The sequence below is a fragment of the Bombus bifarius genome, unplaced genomic scaffold (assembly GCF_011952205.1).
Source record: "Bombus bifarius isolate JDL3187 unplaced genomic scaffold, Bbif_JDL3187 scf7180000008037, whole genome shotgun sequence".
Taxonomy (NCBI): Eukaryota; Metazoa; Arthropoda; class Insecta; order Hymenoptera; family Apidae; genus Bombus; species Bombus bifarius.
In genome coordinates this window covers 266,235-289,791 of record NW_022884407.1, presented here as the reverse complement: position 1 = coordinate 289,791, position 23,557 = coordinate 266,235, and the positions used below count along the sequence as shown (strand labels likewise).

The 23,557-nt window shown below is 37.9% G+C and overlaps 1 protein-coding gene and 1 pseudogene across 2 annotated transcripts in view; one reads left to right on the top strand and one right to left on the bottom strand.

The window, feature by feature from the left end:
* LOC117207541 (lachesin-like) overlaps positions 1 to 23,557 on the top strand; it is a 548,209-nt gene that overhangs the window by 360,631 nt on the left and 164,021 nt on the right. The window lies entirely within an intron of this gene.
* LOC117207543 lies at positions 1,332 to 9,073 on the bottom strand (annotated as a pseudogene).

Below are 23,557 nucleotides of genomic sequence, written 5' to 3'. Positions count from 1 at the left end.
TGAATTGGCATTAGAATTATGGTCGATAAAAGTTTTCGAGCTATGATAAAGTAGCTGTGTTATGAGATGTCGCGTTCCAGGCCTAATTTGACTGGACTGAAGAGGGTGGCGACAGGATGGGACAGTATGTTTCGTCCGAGGTCTGCTAGATGATTCGTCAGTGAGGATATTTAGCAGACCCGTAGCTTAAGCTGGGACCATTTCACATTGGTCCAATAGCAACCCAGTCCGACACTGGGTTGTAACTCGTATAACGTATACAACGTTTTTATTCTAGTGTCGTCATTCCTGGAAGCAAAGCGGTAAAATGACTGGATCGAAAGATGACTTTTTCAATCCAGTCTTTAGTATCGAGGACACAACATTGCAGCTTTATTGGGGTCGTCTAGATGTCTAGACGACTCAACGTTCAATGCTTGATTCAATGCCTGAAACGTAATTTTTCTTTTTTTGCGTGAATCCATTGCAACTATAGTTTACCACTGTCAACTACTTAATAAAACTGGAATAACGTAGATATCGATCGATTGCCAGTCGACCCACTGAAATATAATTTCTTGATGCAGTGGCTGGTGTAAACCCAGCAGCAGACACTAAAATAGGAGAAGGATGAGAAATTCTATTTGCCGAAATCGATCTGTGATGGTGAAGTAGGAAATGTCATTACATTTATTATTTGATTTTAAGTTTTCGATTAACTTTGAGGAAGAAATGTTTAATTATACCAGAAGTCAGCACCGAGAAAACGAATAATTAAAATCTGTTTTTCTGAACCTTCATAACTATTGTTTCTTATTGTTTGTAAATGTTATAGAATTCAAACTACCCGCCAACCGACATTTTTCCATTTGTTTTCTTTCACTGGCAGTCATTTGCTGAATAGAATAGATCACGAGAGAAGAACAGTAATTTAAGATCGAGAATCGATTTTCCAGGTAAAATTGGTCAAATTTGTCGTAGATTTGTTATTAACTGTTATTGTATTTAATTTCATTATTCCCAAAATAAACTCGATTTTCCAGAATCAATCGTCTGATTTACCCCCGGGATTTACGTTATTATCACTAAACCTACGGACACTTCGTGTGTACCTGTTTCTACTGTGTGCGGTCAAAGTGATCGGTGATTAAAAAAGTAATAGTTTTTATGATTTAACGTAGATAATGGTTAATTTATAACTGAATGTATATAAAATGATGAACTTTCAGAAAATTTCGTCCAAATTTACTTCTGTTTAGTTTCAATTATAAACTTAAATAAAATTACACGTTTATTTATACAGAGATATATCTTATTCATGTTTGCTGCACTTTTCACAAATTATCTTGTCATCAAATATATTCTTTCTCGCATCTCGAACAGATTTTCGTAGTTTTGTAACCTTTACAATATTTAACTTGACAAGTTTTTCGTAGTAATGAATCTGAACTTGATAGTTTTGTTGCATGGTCTTTTCCCCGCAATTCTTTATACTCAGCGACGAGCTGTGTAACTAATTGGAATAAAAATTTCTCTCTTGAAATATGTTCACCTGTTGTTTCTTTATACAAAATCCAGGCATTTATTCCAGTTAGATCCAAAATGTTGAAAAATACCTGAAGGGGCCACCTACGAGATTTTGATTTCACGCTGTATTTCCTTGACATCTGGCCCACTATGTCCACACCAAATTTTGTATCATTATAAAATCTAATCGATTCCAGTATACGTTTGTTGCTTGTTTTAATTTCTATTACTTTATGCATGGAACTTGGCACAAAAACTTTTTTGTTGGTTTGTATTTGTATACTGTAAAGGAAATTTGATTTGAAATATAAAGTTTGCTTAAAAACAGAGTCATTTTGTCTGTTCGATTTTTTTCTATCTTTGGCAATTCCCGTTTATTTTCACTGTTTGTTCCAACAACTGTAGTTTTTTTTGCAAGTAGCTTTGTGGCACTCGTAAAAAAATTATCCGTCGTTACGTTCCTTCCACATCCTGTGAATGGTTCCATCAGCTTCAGAACAACGAATTTCCCAAGTGGAATTGAATTTTCTCTTTTCTCATCCTTTCCCAAATAGGGAAATCCATTTATTATACACTTACTATTGACGTCACATGCCAACCAGAATTTTATGCCGAATTTGTCTGGTTTGTTTGGCATATACTGGGTAAATCTACACCTAGTCTTCGACGGAAACAACTGCTCATCAACAGTAATGTATGCACCAGGTTTATAACAATTTTGTGAATTCTCTATAAATCGGTCCCATACTGTAGATACCATTGCAAATTTATTGGTTCGTAAATGTTGGCTTTTTTCGCTCTTCTTATCAAAGCGTATAAACCTCATAATTTCAGCAAAGTCATTCCTGTTAATTGTTCTTGAAAAAAATGTCCCCAAATTTTATTCCACAAATATGACATACCTAAATTCTTTGCCTGATATGCACCATGGATATATCACAGCAATAAATTGATGTAGTTCTGTTGCATCTAGCTCCCTCTTAGTCCCCAATGCTCTAAATGCTCCTTCTTCCATATATTTTATTATATGATCCTTTATACGGTGATCAATGATAAGATAAAATGCCGTTTTTACTTGTTCTTTCATTATATGCCGCTTAGCATATCCTGTCGGACCTGATATATCCCTAAAAATATTCTGAGCTGATGTCCTGCCAGGTTTAGGACTTGCATCTATTTCTTTCTGAACTGTTCCATCGACCCCAATTTTGATACGTGGGTTCTCTACATCAAACTCACTCTTTGCTGTAAACGATAATTTTTTTCTCTTTTGCCCTGGACGCGAACGCTTATTTATAATATTCTCCTCTTCTCTATTGCTGTCTAACTCTAATTCGGTTGTAAATAGTTTTTCATGTGTTTCCATGGTGTTTTCAGTTCCTGAAGTTTCTTTTTTATCGCACACTGAATAGTCTTCTTCTGTGCCCGTTATTTTTTTTTAATAATTGTTTTTTGGAAAGTCTTGACGTTTTTACGGTAAATATTTATCACAGAATAACACTATATACGAAATACAAAATTATTGTCAAATTTGATATGCTTTACTTTTTCTTTTATAACAACTTCACACAAAACACTCTGAGATGCTTTCTGTCCGAATTTTATCGCAATTATGCTTAATGTAATTATGTTTTATCGCAATGAGCAATAACCGTAAGAAAGTTCTCGACGTTTAAAATGTCTGTAACAATGGACCGTAAAAAATGCTAAATTTTATGGCGGTTCCATAGAACTATTATGGACTTGAGTTGATATGTCTTGACAGCTGGTGGCCATCTTATCAAGGGATGGATTATGATTTATGATAAGATTACGGACGTAACAGTTGTTATTATTTATTATTACTGATTTTGTTTGTCATCTGACGTTGAAATAGCTTTTTCTTTGTACTGATTTCATTTATTTTAAGAATAACGAAAATATTTTGTCGGGCGGTCAACTTGACCAGTGGTAGGCAAGTCAGAATTCAATTTTTTCTTAAAAGAGAAAAAAGCAAATTAAAAGTAAATACCGACAAAATATTGTATGCGTGTTTTAGGAAAAATCAGGAATTATGAAGCGATATGATAACGTTTAAATATGGTTAAATTTGTGTAGAAGTTTGAAAACGGTCAATTTGACCGGCACTGGTAGGTGTAGTGTTATATGCACACTTTTTCAACCGCATAAAACATTATGAAAACTATGCCGCATACGTCACACGAATATACATATTTCATTATAATTTTAGAAATACACGCCAATGTGCTCTCTCGTTGGTAATATTGCAACTTTTGTCAGATATGTAGGGTGAGTCGTGAAACACAAGGCTCCTGAATGTGTTCGTCGCGTGTCATTACATTAAAATCTTTTAAAGAAGAAATTACGCTACTTAAAGAATCGCACAATATATAAGAAGAACCTTCTTCTCGAGGTCATTTCTGTAGGATTCCAAGGTCACCGGCTTATTTCAAATCGCACTATCTATTTTTAACTGTATTACATTATAACTGCTGTCAAGACAAATTCATTGGCCTAGTATATCGTGACCTTAAAATAATCTTCAACTTGGAAGTTTAGGTTTCGATTAAAGAGTACATCAATGTGACTTTTCTGCCAAATGACATCTTATCATGAGAAATCAAACATTACAAATTTTCGAGTTGAGCCAATAATTAATTTTTGAGATGTCAAAAATCTGAAAATCCATTAACGCGACAGCTGATACGCCTCGACGTACGGATTTTTACGTTTGGGAAATTGTTGACAGGAATTTTTCTGGCTGCTAGCAATTCACAACGAACTTATACTTGAATTCTCAACATGCACAATGGCGGATTCAATATATGTCAAAAAATGTTCTAATTCCCATAGAATTTTGATGCAGTATTCGTAACGTAAAAAGTTAAATTTTAGCTTTTAAATTTATGTTTAAAAGTACCATAAATATTATTTAATACTATATCGTGTCGCCCACTATTTCCTCGTGGAATATTAAAGTGAGAACATTTAATTAAATTTGTAGTAAATCACCAAGTTCGACGGCTACAGTAGAAACATTTACGTAATCCTTTCCTTGATGTTGGTGCAATATCCCATACAGATCTTCCGACAATTTACATTTTCCAGCTAATAATTATTTTTGAAATTTTTCCAATTTTGTAAGAAGAAAAAGAAATAGACAAGACAGAAGCACTGTAGATACTGATTTGGCGATACTAATAAATAAAACAGTAGGTATGAACGCGAAATAAGAAGCCAGAGGAGGAGCTACGGTCGGAATAAGAGAGCGTATCGCAAAGTGTATCGGTTTACTATCGAATCATAGGCTAAATAACATGATAGAGTATGGTCGATTTAGATCGATTTAGAAATTGAATAAGGAGATGCAAACGCATATATGCAAACACGAGTTGACTCGTTACCGGTCAACGATATTTATCTATGGAAATACCAGTTTAGCGATTTAGTGATCGATCCGGAATTTTTCAGATAATTGGCACCATCGCATTGAATGATACGCTGTAAAAATTCTAAAAACATGTGCAAAGTTGTACAAAACGAGGAAACTGATTAATTCGGTTTCGATAAACAGATTATAAGACCCTTTTACACTTTGACAATTACCTATATTTTGACTGATGTTGATACAAGTAGTCATGAGACAAAATTATTTTGATTCTGAATACATAAAAAAAAAAAAAAAAATAAAATAAAATAAAATTCGTTATATTATTCCTTTGGTTATCGCTTCAAATTTCATTACATCGTTGCGGAAAGAAAACGCAACATAAAGTAGGATTTTAATTTTTTTTTAGCAATAATTTTTTAATTATGATGATTATCCATAGTTTTAATAACGATCAAAATAATAATTTTGGTAATAATTATTTATTATGGTTCTAATAATAATTCCTTTTATTTAATAATTTCTATTTTATTATAGTGGAAAGCATCAGCACATTTTCATACTTGTCGATAACGTTAAAACCGAACGAAAATCAATCGCAGAATATTACTGCATATGCGAAAGTGCTGCTCGAACTGTTGGCTGTTGCAATCACGTTATAACAGTTGCATGATTCCTTCGATATTATCAATGTCGTGAGATTAATATACTCAATCCTGTTGTATGTAATGTACCATCATCATTTCCAAAGATTAAAGTCATGAAAAATAAACATTGTAGATGTTTCCTAAATATATCTTCCAGCATGTTGAATCAGTCGTTGCAAAGTTTATCAATCTAAGCTGAAATTTATTATTCGCAGTCGGCAAAACCTCTGGAAACAATTTTTTAAATCAAACTCACATAAAAGTACATCGGAAGATTTTCGCTTCTTTGACCTCCCGTATCTCGAAAACTAATTGTCAGCTCAACTTGGTAACTGACGGTGACTAATGCCTTATCACAAAGCATCGGTCGGCACAAAATTCGCTTCGAAAATCGTGGGACCGAAAAGAACCCTCCCATTTCTTGAACTCATTTAACAAACTTAACTAAAAGACTCTGTAAGCAATATTAAAAATAATTTATAGAGTTACGTTTTTCTTATACTTAAAGTTTCATTCGAAGAATATAATTTTTTAATATAATAATTGGAAAATGTGAAGGTACGAAAGAAAGAAACTTGTTGGAGAATTTCAGGCGTTCTCGAAAGCGTAGTATTTGAGACACAGTTGGCCACATTTCGATTTCACGTCTACTTTTAATACCTACTTGTGGCACATGAATCGCGACTATCGGCGATTAAAGTGGCTTTAAAACGCTGCTACCTTTACTACCCTTGCGTACCGACCCATATGTTACTTCGTATGAAATATTCTCATGCCAACGGTCCATTTCATTGAGGTCACCTGCCAGAATGATGGAGGTGTCTTGATAGAGGAAACGTGTTGCGGAAGTATGCTGTGAATACAAAAGCGCACAGTAGTATGTGCCTTTTCGCGCGTCCCGTATCAGTCAGTGTACCCCAGCAGAACAAAGACACGTTTTGCCAGTCAAATACCATCGGTCGCTCGAACGTCTGAGAAATTTCTCGAAATGAAGCAAAGAAACCTTTTGCATTAAACAGCATTATGCATGCATTCTTCCGTTTTTGTCACGCGTTCAGTATGCTATTCTCGATTCCTCGGGCTTGAATAATTTTGGAACTACCAGTGATTTATTTGTTTCGTCGTTCGATGCACTTTCCTTATAAATCCTATCTCATATTTGTCATGTTTACACGAATATTTTTGATGTAGTTTTAGCTTGTCGAGCTACTTGTTCTCTTATTTTCAATAAATTTGCGTTTCTTTGTTTCTAAGTAAATGTGATTGACTTTGTCGTAAATTATGCTGACATCTTTTTCTTGTACAACCAAAACAAAATAGTAGACACAACAAAGATGACTTACTGTTTTAACTATAAATATTTATAATTATTTGAAAGATCCATTGATGGAAATATCTTTAACATTCGAGAAGTCCTAATAACCAGACCGCTGTACAGCTGGTTTCGTGGATACTATGAACACAAATTCTGATATTTGTATCGGGCAAATATGAGAATGCAATAGTTTATTCTTTGTGACTTTAGCAGATTGTTTGAAGAGATTTAAACTCTCTAGAATAAATCCTCATAGAATTTGCGAATGGAAGAAATGAATATTTCCTCCAATACATTGATGTACCCGCGTAATTAATTCACAAATACAGACACGAATCTCATAAGTGCCCAGTCATAGCTGAATATGTATAGAAACAATTCTGCCTATACGCGTATACAGATATGAACTTCACTTAATGTAGTCAATAATGTTATCAATTTAACAGTAAGTTCAAACTGATTAATATATACGGCTATAAATTGATTGGACTAATATTTACAAGCCGATTTCGATAATTTTTTAACATGTTGTCAGGGTCATCAAGGTCAGGAATAGCGGTGTGAAGGTTTTAATCGGTGGTTCCCTATAATTGAAAAGTTATTAGCAAAAATTTTACTCAAAAGTAATTAGTGATGATACATGAAGCTTATCTTAGTCTCGCTGTCATAAAAGGAACTATCCATCACATCATTATTCTTCACAACTATAATCTACCCTTATTTTTCTATTGCTTATGTAATATCAAAAGAAAAGGGGGGTATACACTTGATAGTATAAGTTGTAAATTTAAGGTATAAACTAAGAATCGTAAGAGTGCTGGGGAAGAGGGAAAGAGAGAGAGTGTGTAAGAAAGAGTGTATGCCTTGGTGACATCAAAGCTAAATGAGTAAAAGAGTGGAAGAAGGGTGCAAGAGTTGAGGGTCAGCATTTTTTGACCTGGGAAGCCAGAAGTTGCGAGCCGAGTGTGAGAATAAGACGTACGAAGATATTGTAGTCAGCTATTGCATTGTGTTACGACCGATCGCGGAGAGACGCGGTCGCTAGGAAAACGCGTCAGCGAGAGGCGTAAATTCTCGCTACGATTCGGTGAATCGACGCCGCGAAGTAGTCGTTCCCCTGTTTCGGGTAGGATAACAGAGGTGGTTGATTGAATATTGCACAGGAGTAAGTTAGGTCACCGTTTATTCCACAACTTATAACGAGGATAGTTACACTGGTGCGTATGTACGAGATGAGTGAGTGACTGATCTGCGGGTGTGTATACCCGCTCGAAGGATGTTGACCGTTCGAAGGATGTAGAATCAGTGGTCTTGGGAGACGATGCTGTCTCGGAGGAAGGCTAAGGATCAGTCTAGCGCACGGGACCATCGGATTTGTTCGTGCCGATGTTATTTAGGAGAGCGAGGGATTAGCCTTCGTTTTTAATTGCTCAAACGAAGGGTCTTAACTGCCCTCGAGAGAAGGTTATTAATGGGGGGAAAGTTGCCGCGTGCGTGACAAAAAAACAACTTTCCCTTGTCCTGCCGTGGTAGACAATAGTGTTTAGAAACTCCTCGGGACCAGTTGTTTGTTTTGTTTAAAGGACCTTTTCTCGTAAATCTATGATTTATGGACGGTGCTTAAGGCTATTGAGGGTACGCCGTACGGAAGAGCGGACCTCTGGTGTCCGTCTGGCCCGCGGTGTGTGACCTGGGCCAGGCAGAGAGTCGCGCGGCGTAACATCCTCCCCCCGTTGAGAGGGTACCGATCAAAATTTCATTAAAGGTGGAGTTAATTGGAGCAGCCGCCCGACTCCTTGTTGATTGCTGATTGTCCTTATTCTGCGTGATCGGGTTGGCTCGTTGGTAGGACGCGCTGCGTGGCACGTCGTTCCAAGATGCTCGTTGCCGTATGACTTGTGGTAGTCTGGATGAGGCCGTTGTCGCCAGGGTGACTTCGAAGATACGGTCGAAGGCCCGTTGCCTGGATGGCATGTTGTCCCCTTTGTAATCTGGATCGCCGTCTTCCTCGCCGATGCCGAGCGATTTCCAGGTGAAATTCACGACCCAAGAAGTGTCGTGAATCTTGCTTCTGGAAGTGTCGTTAAACACCTCGGCCCAGGAGGTATCGTCGAAGGGAACGTCGGTGCTGCTTGGTGAAGATTCATCAAGCGCGGTGCGGCGGTTTGAGGTTGCCTGGGAGGCTGGACTCCCCCCGATGACCCGCTCGAATCGCATTCTCTGAGTAATGACCCTCGGTGGAGAATGACCGTTGGATGTCGTGACCGTGGCTTGCCGTGTGCACGGTAGCGTTCCTTATGATTCCCTCAGCTCCTGAAGTGGTGCTTGATCGGGTGGATACGCTGCCAACTGGATGCCGGCATGGTAAAGCTGGCCTGAAATCACGCTCCCGTAAACTCGTTAGTGATTCACCTATTGGGAAGTGACCGGGAATGAGGATAGGGAGATCACTCGGATTGGGTGATACGGGATGGAGAATTTGAAGGGTTGAAAATCCCTTTTATCTGCTGGTCGTCGAGAAAACTTGTGCCCCTTCTCTTGGGTTCGTAGGGTCCGAATTTTCAGCAGCCCTCTGTTGGCCTTGACGGAGTGGAGGCCGTTGTCCGTGATGATTTTCGCGCAGTATCCTCGCCGAGAGCTGAATCGGCGTAGAGCGGCTAGGAATGCGCAGGTTTTTTTGTTTAATTCTTCCTCGTCTTCGATTGGTGTTTGGGCGATGAGCTTCGGTCGGTGCCTTTGTTCCACGATGCTCGAGATTCATGTGGAGGATGAGATTCTCGGTCTTTTGGAGTCGACTGGGTAGATCTCCGCGAAAATTCGGTTGTGCGTCTCGATCGATGTGTAAAGTGCTGTTGCGATGACCCAGGTGGAGACCGTCCCTTAGAGGATCGGTTGTGCGGCGAACGACCGCCCGACGATCGATCTCCAGACGACCGACCGCTCGTTGACCGACCGCTCGTTGACCCACCGCTTGAATACCGATCGCTTGAGGCCCGATCGCTTGAAATCCGTGGACTGACCTGAGTGAGCGCTCGGTGTAAATTTGTGTGATGGCGTTGCCCGCACATGTGACATGAACCGGATGTGCACTGAGTGAGTGAATGGCCTCTGCCTAAGCAATTTATACAGAGCGATGCCCGTTTTACAACTTCGAGGCGTTTTGTAGCCGATTTGGCCTTAAAAACCTTGCAATATCTGAGTTCGTGAGATCCTTTGCAGGTCGGACACATCCACATCCAATCTGTAATGTGTGTTCGTTCATGTCGTGCGTTTTGTCGGTGACGAGTGTGTTGGTAGGTATCCCCTTTTCCCATTGGTGTTGGAGCGTTCGTTTGATCGCCGTTTGTCCTTGTTTGCAAGAAGTCTATTAGGTGCTTGTATGACGGTAACTTCTTGTCTGGTAAGGTGCGTTGCCATTTGCGAATGATGGCTGGGGGTAACTTTGATGTAAGTAATTTGAGAAGAACGGTGTCGGATGTGATTGGGTCACCGAGGTTCTCTAACGCTTGGATGTTTATCTTGAACGTCTCGAGAAAGTCGTCTATGGCTTCGGGTGTCTCTTTAACTATTTTTGGATAGTCCAAAATCAAGTCGAGGTGGCGCATGCAGATTTGACGGTGGCAGTCGAATTTTTCCTTGAGTACGTCAACAGCGATGGCGTAGTTTGACTCGGTGATGGCTAGCGATTGTATACTTCGCGCGGCCCTCCCAGTCAAGGCTGATCGGAGGTGATAGAATTTTTGGACTGGTGTTAGTTGTTTGTTTTGGTCTATCGTTGACGAGAAGGAATCGTAAAATGACTGCCAATTCTCGAGTGTACCATCAAATGTGGGTATTCGGATCTCCGGCAGTTTCAGCGAAGCAGACTCGCGACCGGCAGCTGATTCGTTGTTTGTCGATTGTGACGTCGTAGTTAGTCGTAGGTTGCTCAGTTGAGTAGTTAGTCGGAGTTCTAATTTCTCGTACTCGTCGGCTATCTCGAGGCCGCGCTCGATCTCTTCCTCATCTATGCTTACAATCTCGTTTTGGATGGCGCGGAGCTCCGTCTCGTATGTTTCCAGACGATTTTTGATTTGAATTAGCTCGTTCTCTCGCGGACAGCCGGATTTTTCAATTTCGTCTAGTTTTTTCGATAAGCGTGTAAAGTGGCCGATACAATAACCCCGGCGTCGACGCAAGGCGGTAAGCTCGTTTCCGGTGGCCATTATTCGTTAGATAATTGAGAGTGGAATGGTTACAACTTACTCCTGTTGAAGATTGTCCAGTTGCGGCAGGAGGTTGCGTGGTTGCGTTTTAACCACCGAATTTTACCTCTTCAAGGGTGACGATCCTTGACGTTACTGACCTCGCTGGGGGGTAACGCTTCCGCTGCTGGTTATGTTGGATTCACGTGGCCCTGTATGATAGTGGGTGTCACTGGTGTGCGCTTTTCACTTGACGCGTGATGCGGCTTTGAGGATCGAATGATTCGACCGGTTACGTGTCCACACTTTTCACTTGTCACTGAATCCGGCTCGAAGGACCATATGTTTCGAACGGATGGGTGACAAAACTATCCACTGCCACTGATGATCCGGCTCGAAGGACCAAATGTTACGACCGATCGCGGAGAGACGCGGTCGCTAGGAAAACGCGTCAGCGAGAGGCGTAAATTCTCGCTACGATTCGGTGAATCGACGCCGCGAAGTAGTCGTTCCCCTGTTTCGGGTAGGATAACAGAGGTGGTTGATTGAATATTGCACAGGAGTAAGTTAGGTCACCGTTTATTCCACAACTTATAACGAGGATAGTTACACTGGTGCGTATGTACGAGATGAGTGAGTGACTGATCTGCGGGTGTGTATACCCGCTCGAAGGATGTTGACCGTTCGAAGGATGTAGAATCAGTGGTCTTGGGAGACGATGCTGTCTCGGAGGAAGGCTAAGGATCAGTCTAGCGCACGGGACCATCGGATTTGTTCGTGCCGATGTTATTTAGGAGAGCGAGGGATTAGCCTTCGTTTTTAATTGCTCAAACGAAGGGTCTTAACTGCCCTCGAGAGAAGGTTATTAATGGGGGGAAAGTTGCCGCGTGCGTGACAAAAAAACAACTTTCCCTTGTCCTGCCGTGGTAGACAATAGTGTTTAGAAACTCCTCGGGACCAGTTGTTTGTTTTGTTTAAAGGACCTTTTCTCGTAAATCTATGATTTATGGACGGTGCTTAAGGCTATTGAGGGTACGCCGTACGGAAGAGCGGACCTCTGGTGTCCGTCTGGCCCGCGGTGTGTGACCTGGGCCAGGCAGAGAGTCGCGCGGCGTAACACATTGGGTATTGCTTGTTAAAATAGAACAAAACTTCACTTCAAATAGAACATCCTTTCTTGTCTTTACTCTAGACCATTTAAGATACTACACTTATCTACTGCTTACCCTCTAACTCTTAACTATTATATGTACAACACCTATTGCATAAATCTTTACCTACTTAGCTGGAAACCCTGGATAGATACTCCTTCTTCTCCAACTTTCTCAGCTAATCTAGAGTCCCATCTTTTCCTTCCTCGTTGTCTATCTCGTCTATAGTAATCCCTCTTTCTAATGCTCCACACTCTCTTGTCACGTGCTCTAGATTTCCGTATTTGCGCTCACAGAGCTCGCATTCCCTTCTTTTTCCAGTATCTTTTCACATCTTCATCGATCCGCGCCTCCAAGAAAAGTTCACTCAAAAGTATATGGTTTTCCTGGCTTCATTTATATTTAACAGAGCGTAAATCGAATGCTCATATTTATTCCTTTCATCGATGTGGCTATTGATATTTTTTTATGACTCCTACAGAACTGGTTTTCTACGACAGAAAGCACGACTCATGACGTTGTCATGGAATTATGTATGTGTTTATGTGTCGTGAAGTGAAAGCGTGAGCGTGGGATGGTCTCCACCTCTCATACCCTAAAGATTTAAGCTGATCTACGTCTAATTTTAATTTCTACAGAAATGAGGCGTGAAGTTAGGGTTTTTAATGGGTAGGAGTAACGTACTTACCCTGCGTCATTAAAATCATCAAAAACAATTCAGAGTGGTGATTTTGGCAACGTATTCAAAGATTATCACAATCAGAGGTAGTTTGTTTCTTGATAATAACTTTTTAATAAACGGCGACCGCCAACCTTCACAACACTACTCGGTTTAATAATTTTGACAACGCGTTGCAACATTATCTCGAATCGAATGCCTCCCTCTTTGTAAATGTAAACGTTTACCATTAATTGAAATATCTGAAGCGTTCTTAACAAATACCGCCAAAAGTATATCGGGATAGAGGAAGAAAAAACAGATACGCCAATTGCCCATCAGCTAGCTAATGTTAAGGCAACAATCGTTAAGGGACAACACACTATCACATGATAGTACCATAATGCATATACACATGTATAGACTTTTTGGTATTTTTGGTATTATAAAATATTGGTAAAATTGACATTATATATTAGCGACGATGTATTTCTATTGGTGCTATTCAACTTTTAAATAATTCATTATATCAGGTTGTCCCGAAAGTTTCTTTATTTTTATACGGAATTAGTAGGTGCACATGTTTTGTTTTATATTATTTTATTGAATTATGTATGATCTATTTTGTAGTAACAGAACAAAGTGGGTCATATACAGTTCAATAAAACAATATAAAAGGAAAAGTGCTGTGCATTTATCATTTCCTCATAAAACGAAAGAAACTTTTCGAACAACCCGATATTCGAACTACGTATGGCCAGTGAGCAGAGAGCGAGCACGTGCCTAACAATGTCACGTAACCTTCGGGTATCGAGGATGATTGTTTGGAATGAGAGAATTTAACGATGGAAGGGAGTCATTGCATTCAAACAATGGAAACATTGTTCCTAGAAAAGTTGGACACGAAGAGAGAAAGGCAAGGGTAGCTTCTGCTAAGAGGACTGTGAGGACTAGTACAGCATTTATCCCAGAATTTCGTAAAAAATCGCATGCCTGACTGATTCAGCCGATCAGACTTTTATATCCATCTATAAATGTTAGAATTTAATCTCAAAATTAATAATCTGTGGAAAACATAATGTTTGTGTTGAAATAATATTATGTGATATTTATTAAACAAAAATTACAGGAAATATAAGTGAGTGTTGTGGAATGTTGACATTTGGCTAGTTATTCTCAGACTGACTGACTCAGTGACCCATGGCCCTTGAAAAGATTTTGAACCCCCACTCTCTATGCATTAAAGAGTGTGACCTGAGTAGATGCCTGTGTGGCGTCACGTGCCACGGAACCTTCTAGCAGCTTCGCGATACAAAGCGCTACGCCGTCAAGGCGTGACACCGACGTGCCCAATGTTCCACCCATATCCTTACGCTTCTTCCGCCGAATTCTCGGAAGAGCATGTACGCGCCAGCAGCCGCGGTATATCTCACGAACGCACGCTAGTGGGGATATCGCTGGGCAACGAAGGGAAGAATCCGTTCGATCAATCACCCTCATCTGTATACGATTAATATCGTTATATTCCAACAATAAAAATGTCTAACATATACAAATTTCTATTCTTTTGTGAACGTCTGCAAAACTATATACTGGGTGCTCTCTTGTCTACTTTAATATCTTTGTTACTTTTGAAAGCCATTTTTTTTCTCGAATTTTCAAGGTTATCGACGACTTTCCAATAACAATGGAATATATTTATCATCGTATCGTCGTTGCTGATTCAGCAAGACACTTTCGTATACGACATATGCATGGTAACCTTGCACGTTCGATCATGGAGCAATGGTAGTAATTCCTACTGATTTCTCCATAGATTAGCACCATTCCAATCTTTTCTTCGTGATTGTACATGTTGAAATTAATGAAATAAATAACGCAGTAGAATCTTCGGTTGCTTGAATTAACATCATGACTCGATTATGATTGCGTAATTCGATAGGGTAACACCTAGTGTGTCATCAAACGAAATTGGCACTTGAGAACACAATTTATTGGAATCTGGAATGTAATGGAAGTGACATTGAACATTTCTTGTAAAATAATACAAATTTTGGGCAACAATCGTAAAATGTTCAATTCCTGACTTCCATCCAAATCATCAAGAAATTTCTGCTCAAGGTCATCTCAAGCTCAACATAGTTACATGTTTAAAATCCATTTTTCTATCAGCTACAATAGCATGAAGATACAAATATGCTACCATTATTGAAAAATTGTCGATTACGTTGAAAACTCGAAAAAATGACCTTGAAGGGAAGAAAACATGAATCGCGGAGTTCGCTGTTCGAAACCAAAGAACTTTTTTCTCGTATATACTTTTTTCTTTGTATTTGCAGAAGTTACGAAGATATTATAATGGACTGTATATTTAAATTGATATTATTATATTGTAAAATAAAATATACCTAAAATTGTAATGAATATTCAACGAACACGTGGTAAGAAACTTGTATATCTATTTATACATTCGCCACTACACATGATATTCTGTACTTTATTTAGGTAGGGCGTCTCTTGTATTCGGAAAGTCATTAATTCTCTACACTCGAAAATCCTATAGAATAGGTTTTAATAGAATGGCATTATAGATTTATCCGAGTAGGTAGATTTCTGATGTTCTTTTTTAAAGTTACTTTTTCACATTATTAACACTCGCTATTAACGTTGCGCTGCTATGCTGCCGTGTTAAGTAGAAAGGGCATACGTACAATTTCCGCTTACATCAAGTCGTTGCTGTCAGGTAACACAAAAATAGATTACCTTTACGTATATTAAGCTGCACCTGTATTCAAACTAAATATATAACAATTTACATTTCGAACTATGGACAATTGACATCTGATTGTTAAATGGGTGACTTTACAGAAGTGGGAATTTTTTGTGCATCTCACTTTTTAAGATAGGCAATAACTACAATGAATGAGGCAATTTATAGGCAAATTATGAAGAACTATCAATTTAATTTATTTATAACCAAAAATTACCTTTTTTGCGTGGAATTCTCAGTCCCCTGCTACATCACAACTACAAAATTTACTTTACAACGCACGATTAGCGAATAAAATTGGTTATTTACTAATTTCCCCTGCCTATACAGTTCACCTGCAGGTGTAGAACAATTTAGGGGGCGATTCTTGAAGCCGAAATAAAACGAAATTCAAAAGTCAAAAATTGTGTTTCCGGTTTTGTTTTTTAGTTACAGACAATTAAAAATTAGCCGAAATATCCTCGTACGCGAGCAATCCTCCTTATACGAAGGAAAGTAGGTCAACTCAAGCAGCGAAGTGCATAGAGATCCTCAAATCGAACGCGGGCAGCAGCTTATCTCGCACAAGTCGTAGAGAAGAAGGCTATGATATTCAGAGACGTAAGCGATCCCGCACGACGTTTTGCAAGAAAAATGGTAGATTGAACGTAAAACCCACTTACTCGTGGAAATCCATAAGAGCATATCGAAAACCGCCCTATGAAATTTCCGAGTAGAGAGGATTAATGTTTCCTCTAATCCCTTGCCTCCATAATTCATAAATGAAAAATCATATTGTCAATGTTCATAGAAAGTTTACACACGCACCGCGATTGTCCACAGAACATACAATAAATTACAGTAGGTGTTCGATATGTCCTCCGTTTTCTCGTAAACAGAGTTTGATTCTGATTTGATTTCGCCGTATTATGCGAAAGTTTCCCATCGCAGTTTGTGCAACTTCCGCTGCAGAGAAAAGACGATGTTGCACTTCTATTGCCATAAACATCGGTGATGCGTACACTAACTTCTTCTCGCGGCCGCAAAAGTAAAGAGCGAGGAGATTTAAATTTGGAGATCGAGCAGGAGCAAGGCACAGGTCCTCTTCGGCCACCTACTTCCAAAACAGCTAGCCGAGTGTTCTTGCACTGCGTTGGTAGAATGTGGTGGTGCACTATCCTGTATAAACCACACATTAAACCACCTATGTGCGTGTTTAAAAATTCCAAGTATGTTGATCCATTTATCCAGGATGGCAAGATGAATGGGCCAATGGTTCTGTTATTTAAAATTCCGGCTCAGACATTTACCCAGAATTGAATTTGCGGATTTGCTTCTCTTAAAGCGTGTTGATTTTCACTTGCCCAGAAATGTTCATATTTGTTAAACGATGCCTCGTCAGTAAATATCTTCGCGGGAAAATTGGAGTTGTGTTGAATTTTCCGAGACATCCAATTTTTGAAATTTTTTCTTTCTTGAAAATCTTTTATTCTTAACTCTTGAACTTTCTGAAAGCTACCCTGATGCAGGTTTTCTTGCTTCGATACAAATCTAACGGTGCTGTTACTGACACCTTCTTGCGCACCAGTAATCCTCGTACTTAGCCTGGGATTTTCTTGAATACAGTGCAGTATCCTATCTTTCAGATCTGGATCGCTTCTCTCAATTCGTCCGCCAGATTTCGAAGGTTTCAATGTACCTGTATTCCGCAATCGTTGGTCTATTCTACAAAATACCCTTGTGCTGGGTATAATCCTATTAGGATATTTTACGTTGTACAAACGTTGCGCTTTTGTAGCGTTACCTTCTGCCGCGCCATAACAAGAGTGCATGTCCGAAAGTTCTCCAAATGTATATACATTTTGTAATAAATATGGTAATATAAATAGTAAACGACGTGTATGGTACTGCTACACTGCGTACAACGCTCAGTACGCGCACAGCACGCGCACTATGTGCATTGCACACACAATACAGCCAAGTATCCTAATATCCTAAATCTACATTGAAGTTACGTATAACTGTAACTCAATATTTCCAGTACTCTGAATGTTTCTCGCGGACTGTCGGGATGAATCTGTTCTTCCAAAACTGTTCTAGCCACTTGCCTCAAAATGGCTAAGACATGGCAATGTTGCGATGGAGAGTTCATTCAGAAAGAAAAATTCGCGATACTCTTGCCAATGCCTTCACCTTCTTAGTACGACTCGCAATTAACCAGGAACAATCGGAATATTTGAAAAATTCCTTTTGAAAGCAAAGATATGGTGTTGAGGAAGCGAAAAGGCTGCGAACCAGATGTGTTTAATGAAAGTCCATACCTATTTTGTACGATCTTCAAGCTTTACATAGCTAGAGATTTACTCACATTTCAATTTATCACATAATTTCTCTCTCTGTCTGTTCCTTTTCCTCCCTCTCCCTTTCGCTGGTACAATGAAAACTGAAGAGCCCGCTTAGATTCCCTTTATTTGTTGCAACAGCGAGCAGAGCAGCGCGATTACAACGATGTTGCGTATATGTTATGTGCAATTGTCAGGATATATCATTTTTCCAGTTTTCAACGTCAAAATAATTATCTAATGTAGTAAGCTGTAAATTAGCGAGTAATTTGGATAGACACTGCCTAGCGCTGCAAAACGATTATAACAAAACGTGTACAAAAGAAAAGATATGGTGGACACGCTGCTAGTAACAAATTAGGACGTGAACAAACAGAGGCTATTGTTTAAGGCTTGGAGAATGTAGGAAAAAGATAAAGATATTTCCGAAACCCATCTGGTAAACAGAAAATGCACTTTTTCAATGTCAATGCCTCGGTATCGTGCGTCGTTCGGCTTTTAGGCAGAAATACAAAGCAAAGGCATTGGTAACGAAAGTTGGAAATTTTTCTTCCTGAACAAAGCCTTCGACCACTAACTTCGTAAAGTTTCAACCAGTTAAAATCCTATTTTAAACGGGTTTAACTATCGATTTGAAGCGATTAAAACTGTCTTGCAAGGATAGTATCATTTTGCTCTTTGACCTGCTCGATCCCAAAATTTAAATCCCCTTATCCTTTACCTTTGAGGGCGCGAGAAGAAGTTAGTGTACGCGTCACCGATGTTTACGGCAGTAGAAGTGCAACACTCTCTTTTCTCTGCAGCAGAAATAGCATAGACAACGATGTGAAATTTTCGCATAATACGGCAAAATCAAATCAGGATCAAACTCTGTTTACGACAAAACGGAGGACATATCGAACACCTACTGTAATTTATTGTATGTTCTGTGGACAATCGCGGTGTGTGTGTAAACTTTCTATGAACATTGACAATATGATTTTTCATTTATGAATTATGGAGGCAAAGGATCAGAGGAAACATTAATCCTCTCTACTCTGAAATTTCATAGGGCGGCTTTCGATATGTTCTTATGGATTTTCATGAGTAAGTAGGTTTAATGTTCAATCCACCATTTTTCTTGTAAAACGTTGCGCGGGATCGTTTACGTCTCTGAATATCGTGACTTTCTTCTCTACGATTTGTACGAGGTAAGCTGCTGTCCATGTTCGATTTGAAGATCCCTACGCACCTCGCTGCTTAGGTTGACCTACTTTTGTTCGTGTAACGAAGTTTGCTCGCGCACAGTGATATTTCGGCTAATTTTTAACTGTCTGTAGCTAAAGAACAAAACCGGAAACACAATTTTTGATTTTTGTCTAATTTGTCAATTTTTGTCTAATATTTAATTGTCAACAACTAAAAGTTAAAGCCGAAAGCGCTATGTTTTTATTCTTGATTTTCATCTTATTTTGCCCTCAGGAAGTAAATATTTTTACATTTGTATCCCGTATAATGAAAAAATCTACATGTATACATGTATATATACATATATCTAGAATATTAAGGAAGAAATCACACGATGTAAGTCGAAAGGAATCAAGCGAAGTTAGCGTACTTTAATTGTAGATTTGTTGATAATCACCTGTTGCACCCAATCAACTTCTCGGGTCCCTGGTTCGTATCATATTCCAAGTTTATTGTTTTTACTGAGTTTTGTTTAATGTAACGTAAATATAACGTTGGCATTCATTTGTCTTGCTAATAGCAGAATTCGATAATAAGTCGCTTGATAATTTTTAACATTTAACATCAAAATTCTCAGTCCCCAGGTCTCAGTTACCTGTCAGACAATATGACAGGGGATTGAGAAAAGTATCCAAGGGCCCGACAAATGTGTGTGTCGATTGTATTTATGTTACATAGATACTTGAAAGAATGTCTCGCATTGTTTAGGTAAAGTTATAATTTAGTTCTGAGCAATAGGAATTAAAGTGTACAATCTATTTATTTTAGTTTGCAATAAAGAACGCAAGATAGACCACTAGTTTGTTTATATAAAGAAAAAATATTCGTTCCAAGAATGCAATGATTTTTGTTTTTAAGTTTAACTGACAATTGGCAATGTGATAATGGACCACTGAAAGGCCATCTCGGAAACAATTGGAGGTAAAAAAATATTTCGTTAATAAAAATTGAATAATATTTAGCACAGAAACGAAAGAAAACGCTAAAATTAATAAAAAGAAAAGTTTTCAATTGCTTGAAAAAATTACGTCGGACATGTTTATTTGAAAAAATACTGCAACAATGAATACGATAAAAAAGATTGCATTTTTTATCACGAATACAACGATATGTACGTAATATGGTTTCCTCATCGGTCAATGCAATTATTCTATTTAAATTCCGACATTTTATTTTTTTTTTAATTATGCCGCCTGACTTTAGTGTCGCCAGCAATCAACGGTACGAGTAGCTGATTTTCATAGGTAATTTGACCGTACTACTGGTCATCGATGCTGTCGTTCGAGAATGTTGAGAAAACTAATTTATATATTCATATTTTTACTAATTTGACTACAAGCCATTACATGTATTTTCGTACACTACAAGTATTTTTAATTTTATCGTTCATTTCATTTTTCCAAATTACAAACGTATTTGTATTAGGTCGCTTGGGAAGTTCTTTCCGATTTACATTTCGATTTGATATACATTTATTGAATTATATAGGTACCATTTTGTTCCACGTCCACACTCCATCTTTCGCGCAACTTGAATATTCCATACTTCCGAAACCTCTCAGGTATTTCGGCGAAGAACTTTCCAATATGACCTTTTTGCCGACCAAATTCCTTAAAAATCGGAAGGAACTTCCTGAGCTACCCAATATATATATATAGGCGTATATGCATTCGCAATCTTGCAGTTACTCTGTACAAATTTCTACAACAGTGGTACTCATTGACGAAATTTTCAAAACACAAAGACTTCTTGCACCATCCACAGTTAATTATTGCTACATCGCCACAGTCACTGTGCCTAGTTCTGTTTCAAAGGAATAACAGTATTCAGTAGGATTTCCGAACGCTGCCAGTTTTTCGTCTATGTAACCACTTCTGTTCCACGAATGTTTAATGAAATTCCGAAAAATTAACGCTGAGCACAAATTACGATAAGAGATTGTAATTTTATTGTATTATTCGTAGCATAGAAATTCCAATCTCCATGATGCGCCGTTCTAAATGCCAAAGTATTCAACGCTTTTATCGTGGACCACAGCTTCGTTTATCGCCTTTTTGCAATCACCACTCCAAGAATCCAGAAACGAAACTGTGTCAGTACTGGCATTGGAAAAGTAAATTTTTTTCAGCTATGTCTTTTAATAAAGTAGACGTTATATGGAATAATTGCGAGATTGCGAATGCATATACACCCCTATTTATACAAACACCTATGTAATTTATGGAAAATTTAGATGAACAAACAAATAAAAATGCGTGTAATATACAAAAATACATAAAATGGTATGGCTTGTCGTCAAATTAGTAAAAATATGAATTTATAAAATCCTCGATAATTAGTTCTAATAAACACTCTGGAACGGTAGAGTCGGCGGCCACTGCTATTGTCGAATCACCTATTGACATCGTCTGTTGGTATCGTTGATCGTTAGCGACGCTAATATCAACCGGGGTAAAAAAAAGTAAAATAAAATGTCGAAATAAAAATAGAATATTTGCATTACTCGATGGGTAAACCATATTAAATATACATCGTTGTATTTGTAATAAAAAATGCAATTTATTTAGTCGTATTCAATGTTGCCATATTTTTCAAATAAACATAAACGACGTAATTTTTTCAAATAATTCTGCAAATTTTTTATGAACTTCAGCATTTATTCCCAATACGCCAAAAGTCATGCAATTTTTGTTCACGAAATTTTTTCCTATTTCTAACCGTTTCGGAGATAACCTTTTAGGCTACTTTAGCAGGTGGTTTCACTACTTAAATTCGAGTTGCCGCAGCTAAAGACAGACACGCGTGTAAGTTTATGGACTGTTCCTCGCGCCTGTAAAGTTTTATCAAAATCAGACCGTTCGCGACCATTCGTAGTTTTTTAAAAAATACCGACAAAATCACATGGCTATCGCATATATATGGCTATGGCATATTTTGTAGCAAAAACAGCATGTCCTCTGCCATACCTGAAGTTTGTTATAATTCATAGATTGAATAAAAAGGTATGTGGGCAAAATCTCTGCCGAATAATTACCACTTCTGTAGAATCACTCAAATACTAAAAGTCATTTTTCTCAAAACCATCTTTTGTCCAGATACGCTTATCCGAATTAACACAGCAATATGTATGCCATACTGTATTACCAAAAAAGCTCTGTCGATTTGAAGGACTGCTGGTAGATGTTGGCAGATTTTGAATAGTACGTCATTTCTTTTAGTTTCAAAGTGTATAGGTATCGAGCACTAATGCAAGCGTGAAAGTCGAATGACTGAAAAATCAAGAACCATTTGTCACGGCTTAGTAAGAGTTTCACAGAACACTCACGAAACTTCAACTTCCAAAAAGACACTTTTTCTTTCAGCTTTTTCCAGAGAAAAAAATCTAACCGGAAGATGATACATTTAGCGTCCGGATAGTAATCGACTATTCTAGAAATGATGGAGAAGCAGAAAGTTTGTGCTACTATGATGTGAGAAATAATCAGAAAAACAACATCTGTTACGAAATGCGTTAAGGAAAGGTAGATACTTTCCCAGCTAAAAATAATGATGATCTCTGAAACTTATTAGATAGAATGGTCTTGGAAAAACGTGTCTTCTACGTCATTCTTCTTCTGAAAATATTCAGCTTATATGTTTCAACATGACTAAAAGCAAGGGAAATATTTTACGATATTAAATTACTGCCACATTTTGCATAATGTGGAAGAAAACGTACGAAGTATACTTATTACCAGACCGTGGATTTCTATGCATTTGTGAGAAATGGAAAAATGTAAAAATGCACAGAATATGCATAAATATTTCTGTGGCTGGGTACAAGAGGCATCAATATTTTATTTATTTTCAAAAATAAGTTAAACCCGGTATTGAATTTGTAAACAATTTTATATCCTATATCCAAAATGGAAACTTTTAATTCTATGTAGAGATGACTATAGTGGCAATTTGTACATATCAATGTCAAAATTTTCATAAAATAAACTTTGTCTAAAAAAATACCAAAGTCAACATAGAAAACACAAATAGCATAAGTTTTAATTCTCTCTTTTTTGCACTCGAAAAGAAATTTGAAACAACAGAAATTTATGTACCAAAAATTGAATATGAATTCTTTAACATATCTTTGAGTGCAAATATTTGATACTTCTGACACCTAGCCACAGACACAAAATATCCAAAGTATAATATTTATCAGACTACTTAATAAATAAAACGATATTCCACTAAAACTGCTTGTTTAATTATGCCGATAAAGATATGAATTTGCATATATGTTCTCAGTCTACTTATTATCATTGTACATGTTACATAAATCATGTGAACTCAGTAACAGACAACATAAGACAATATCTTAGAAATTAGAAATCTTAATTAATAAAAGTTTAAA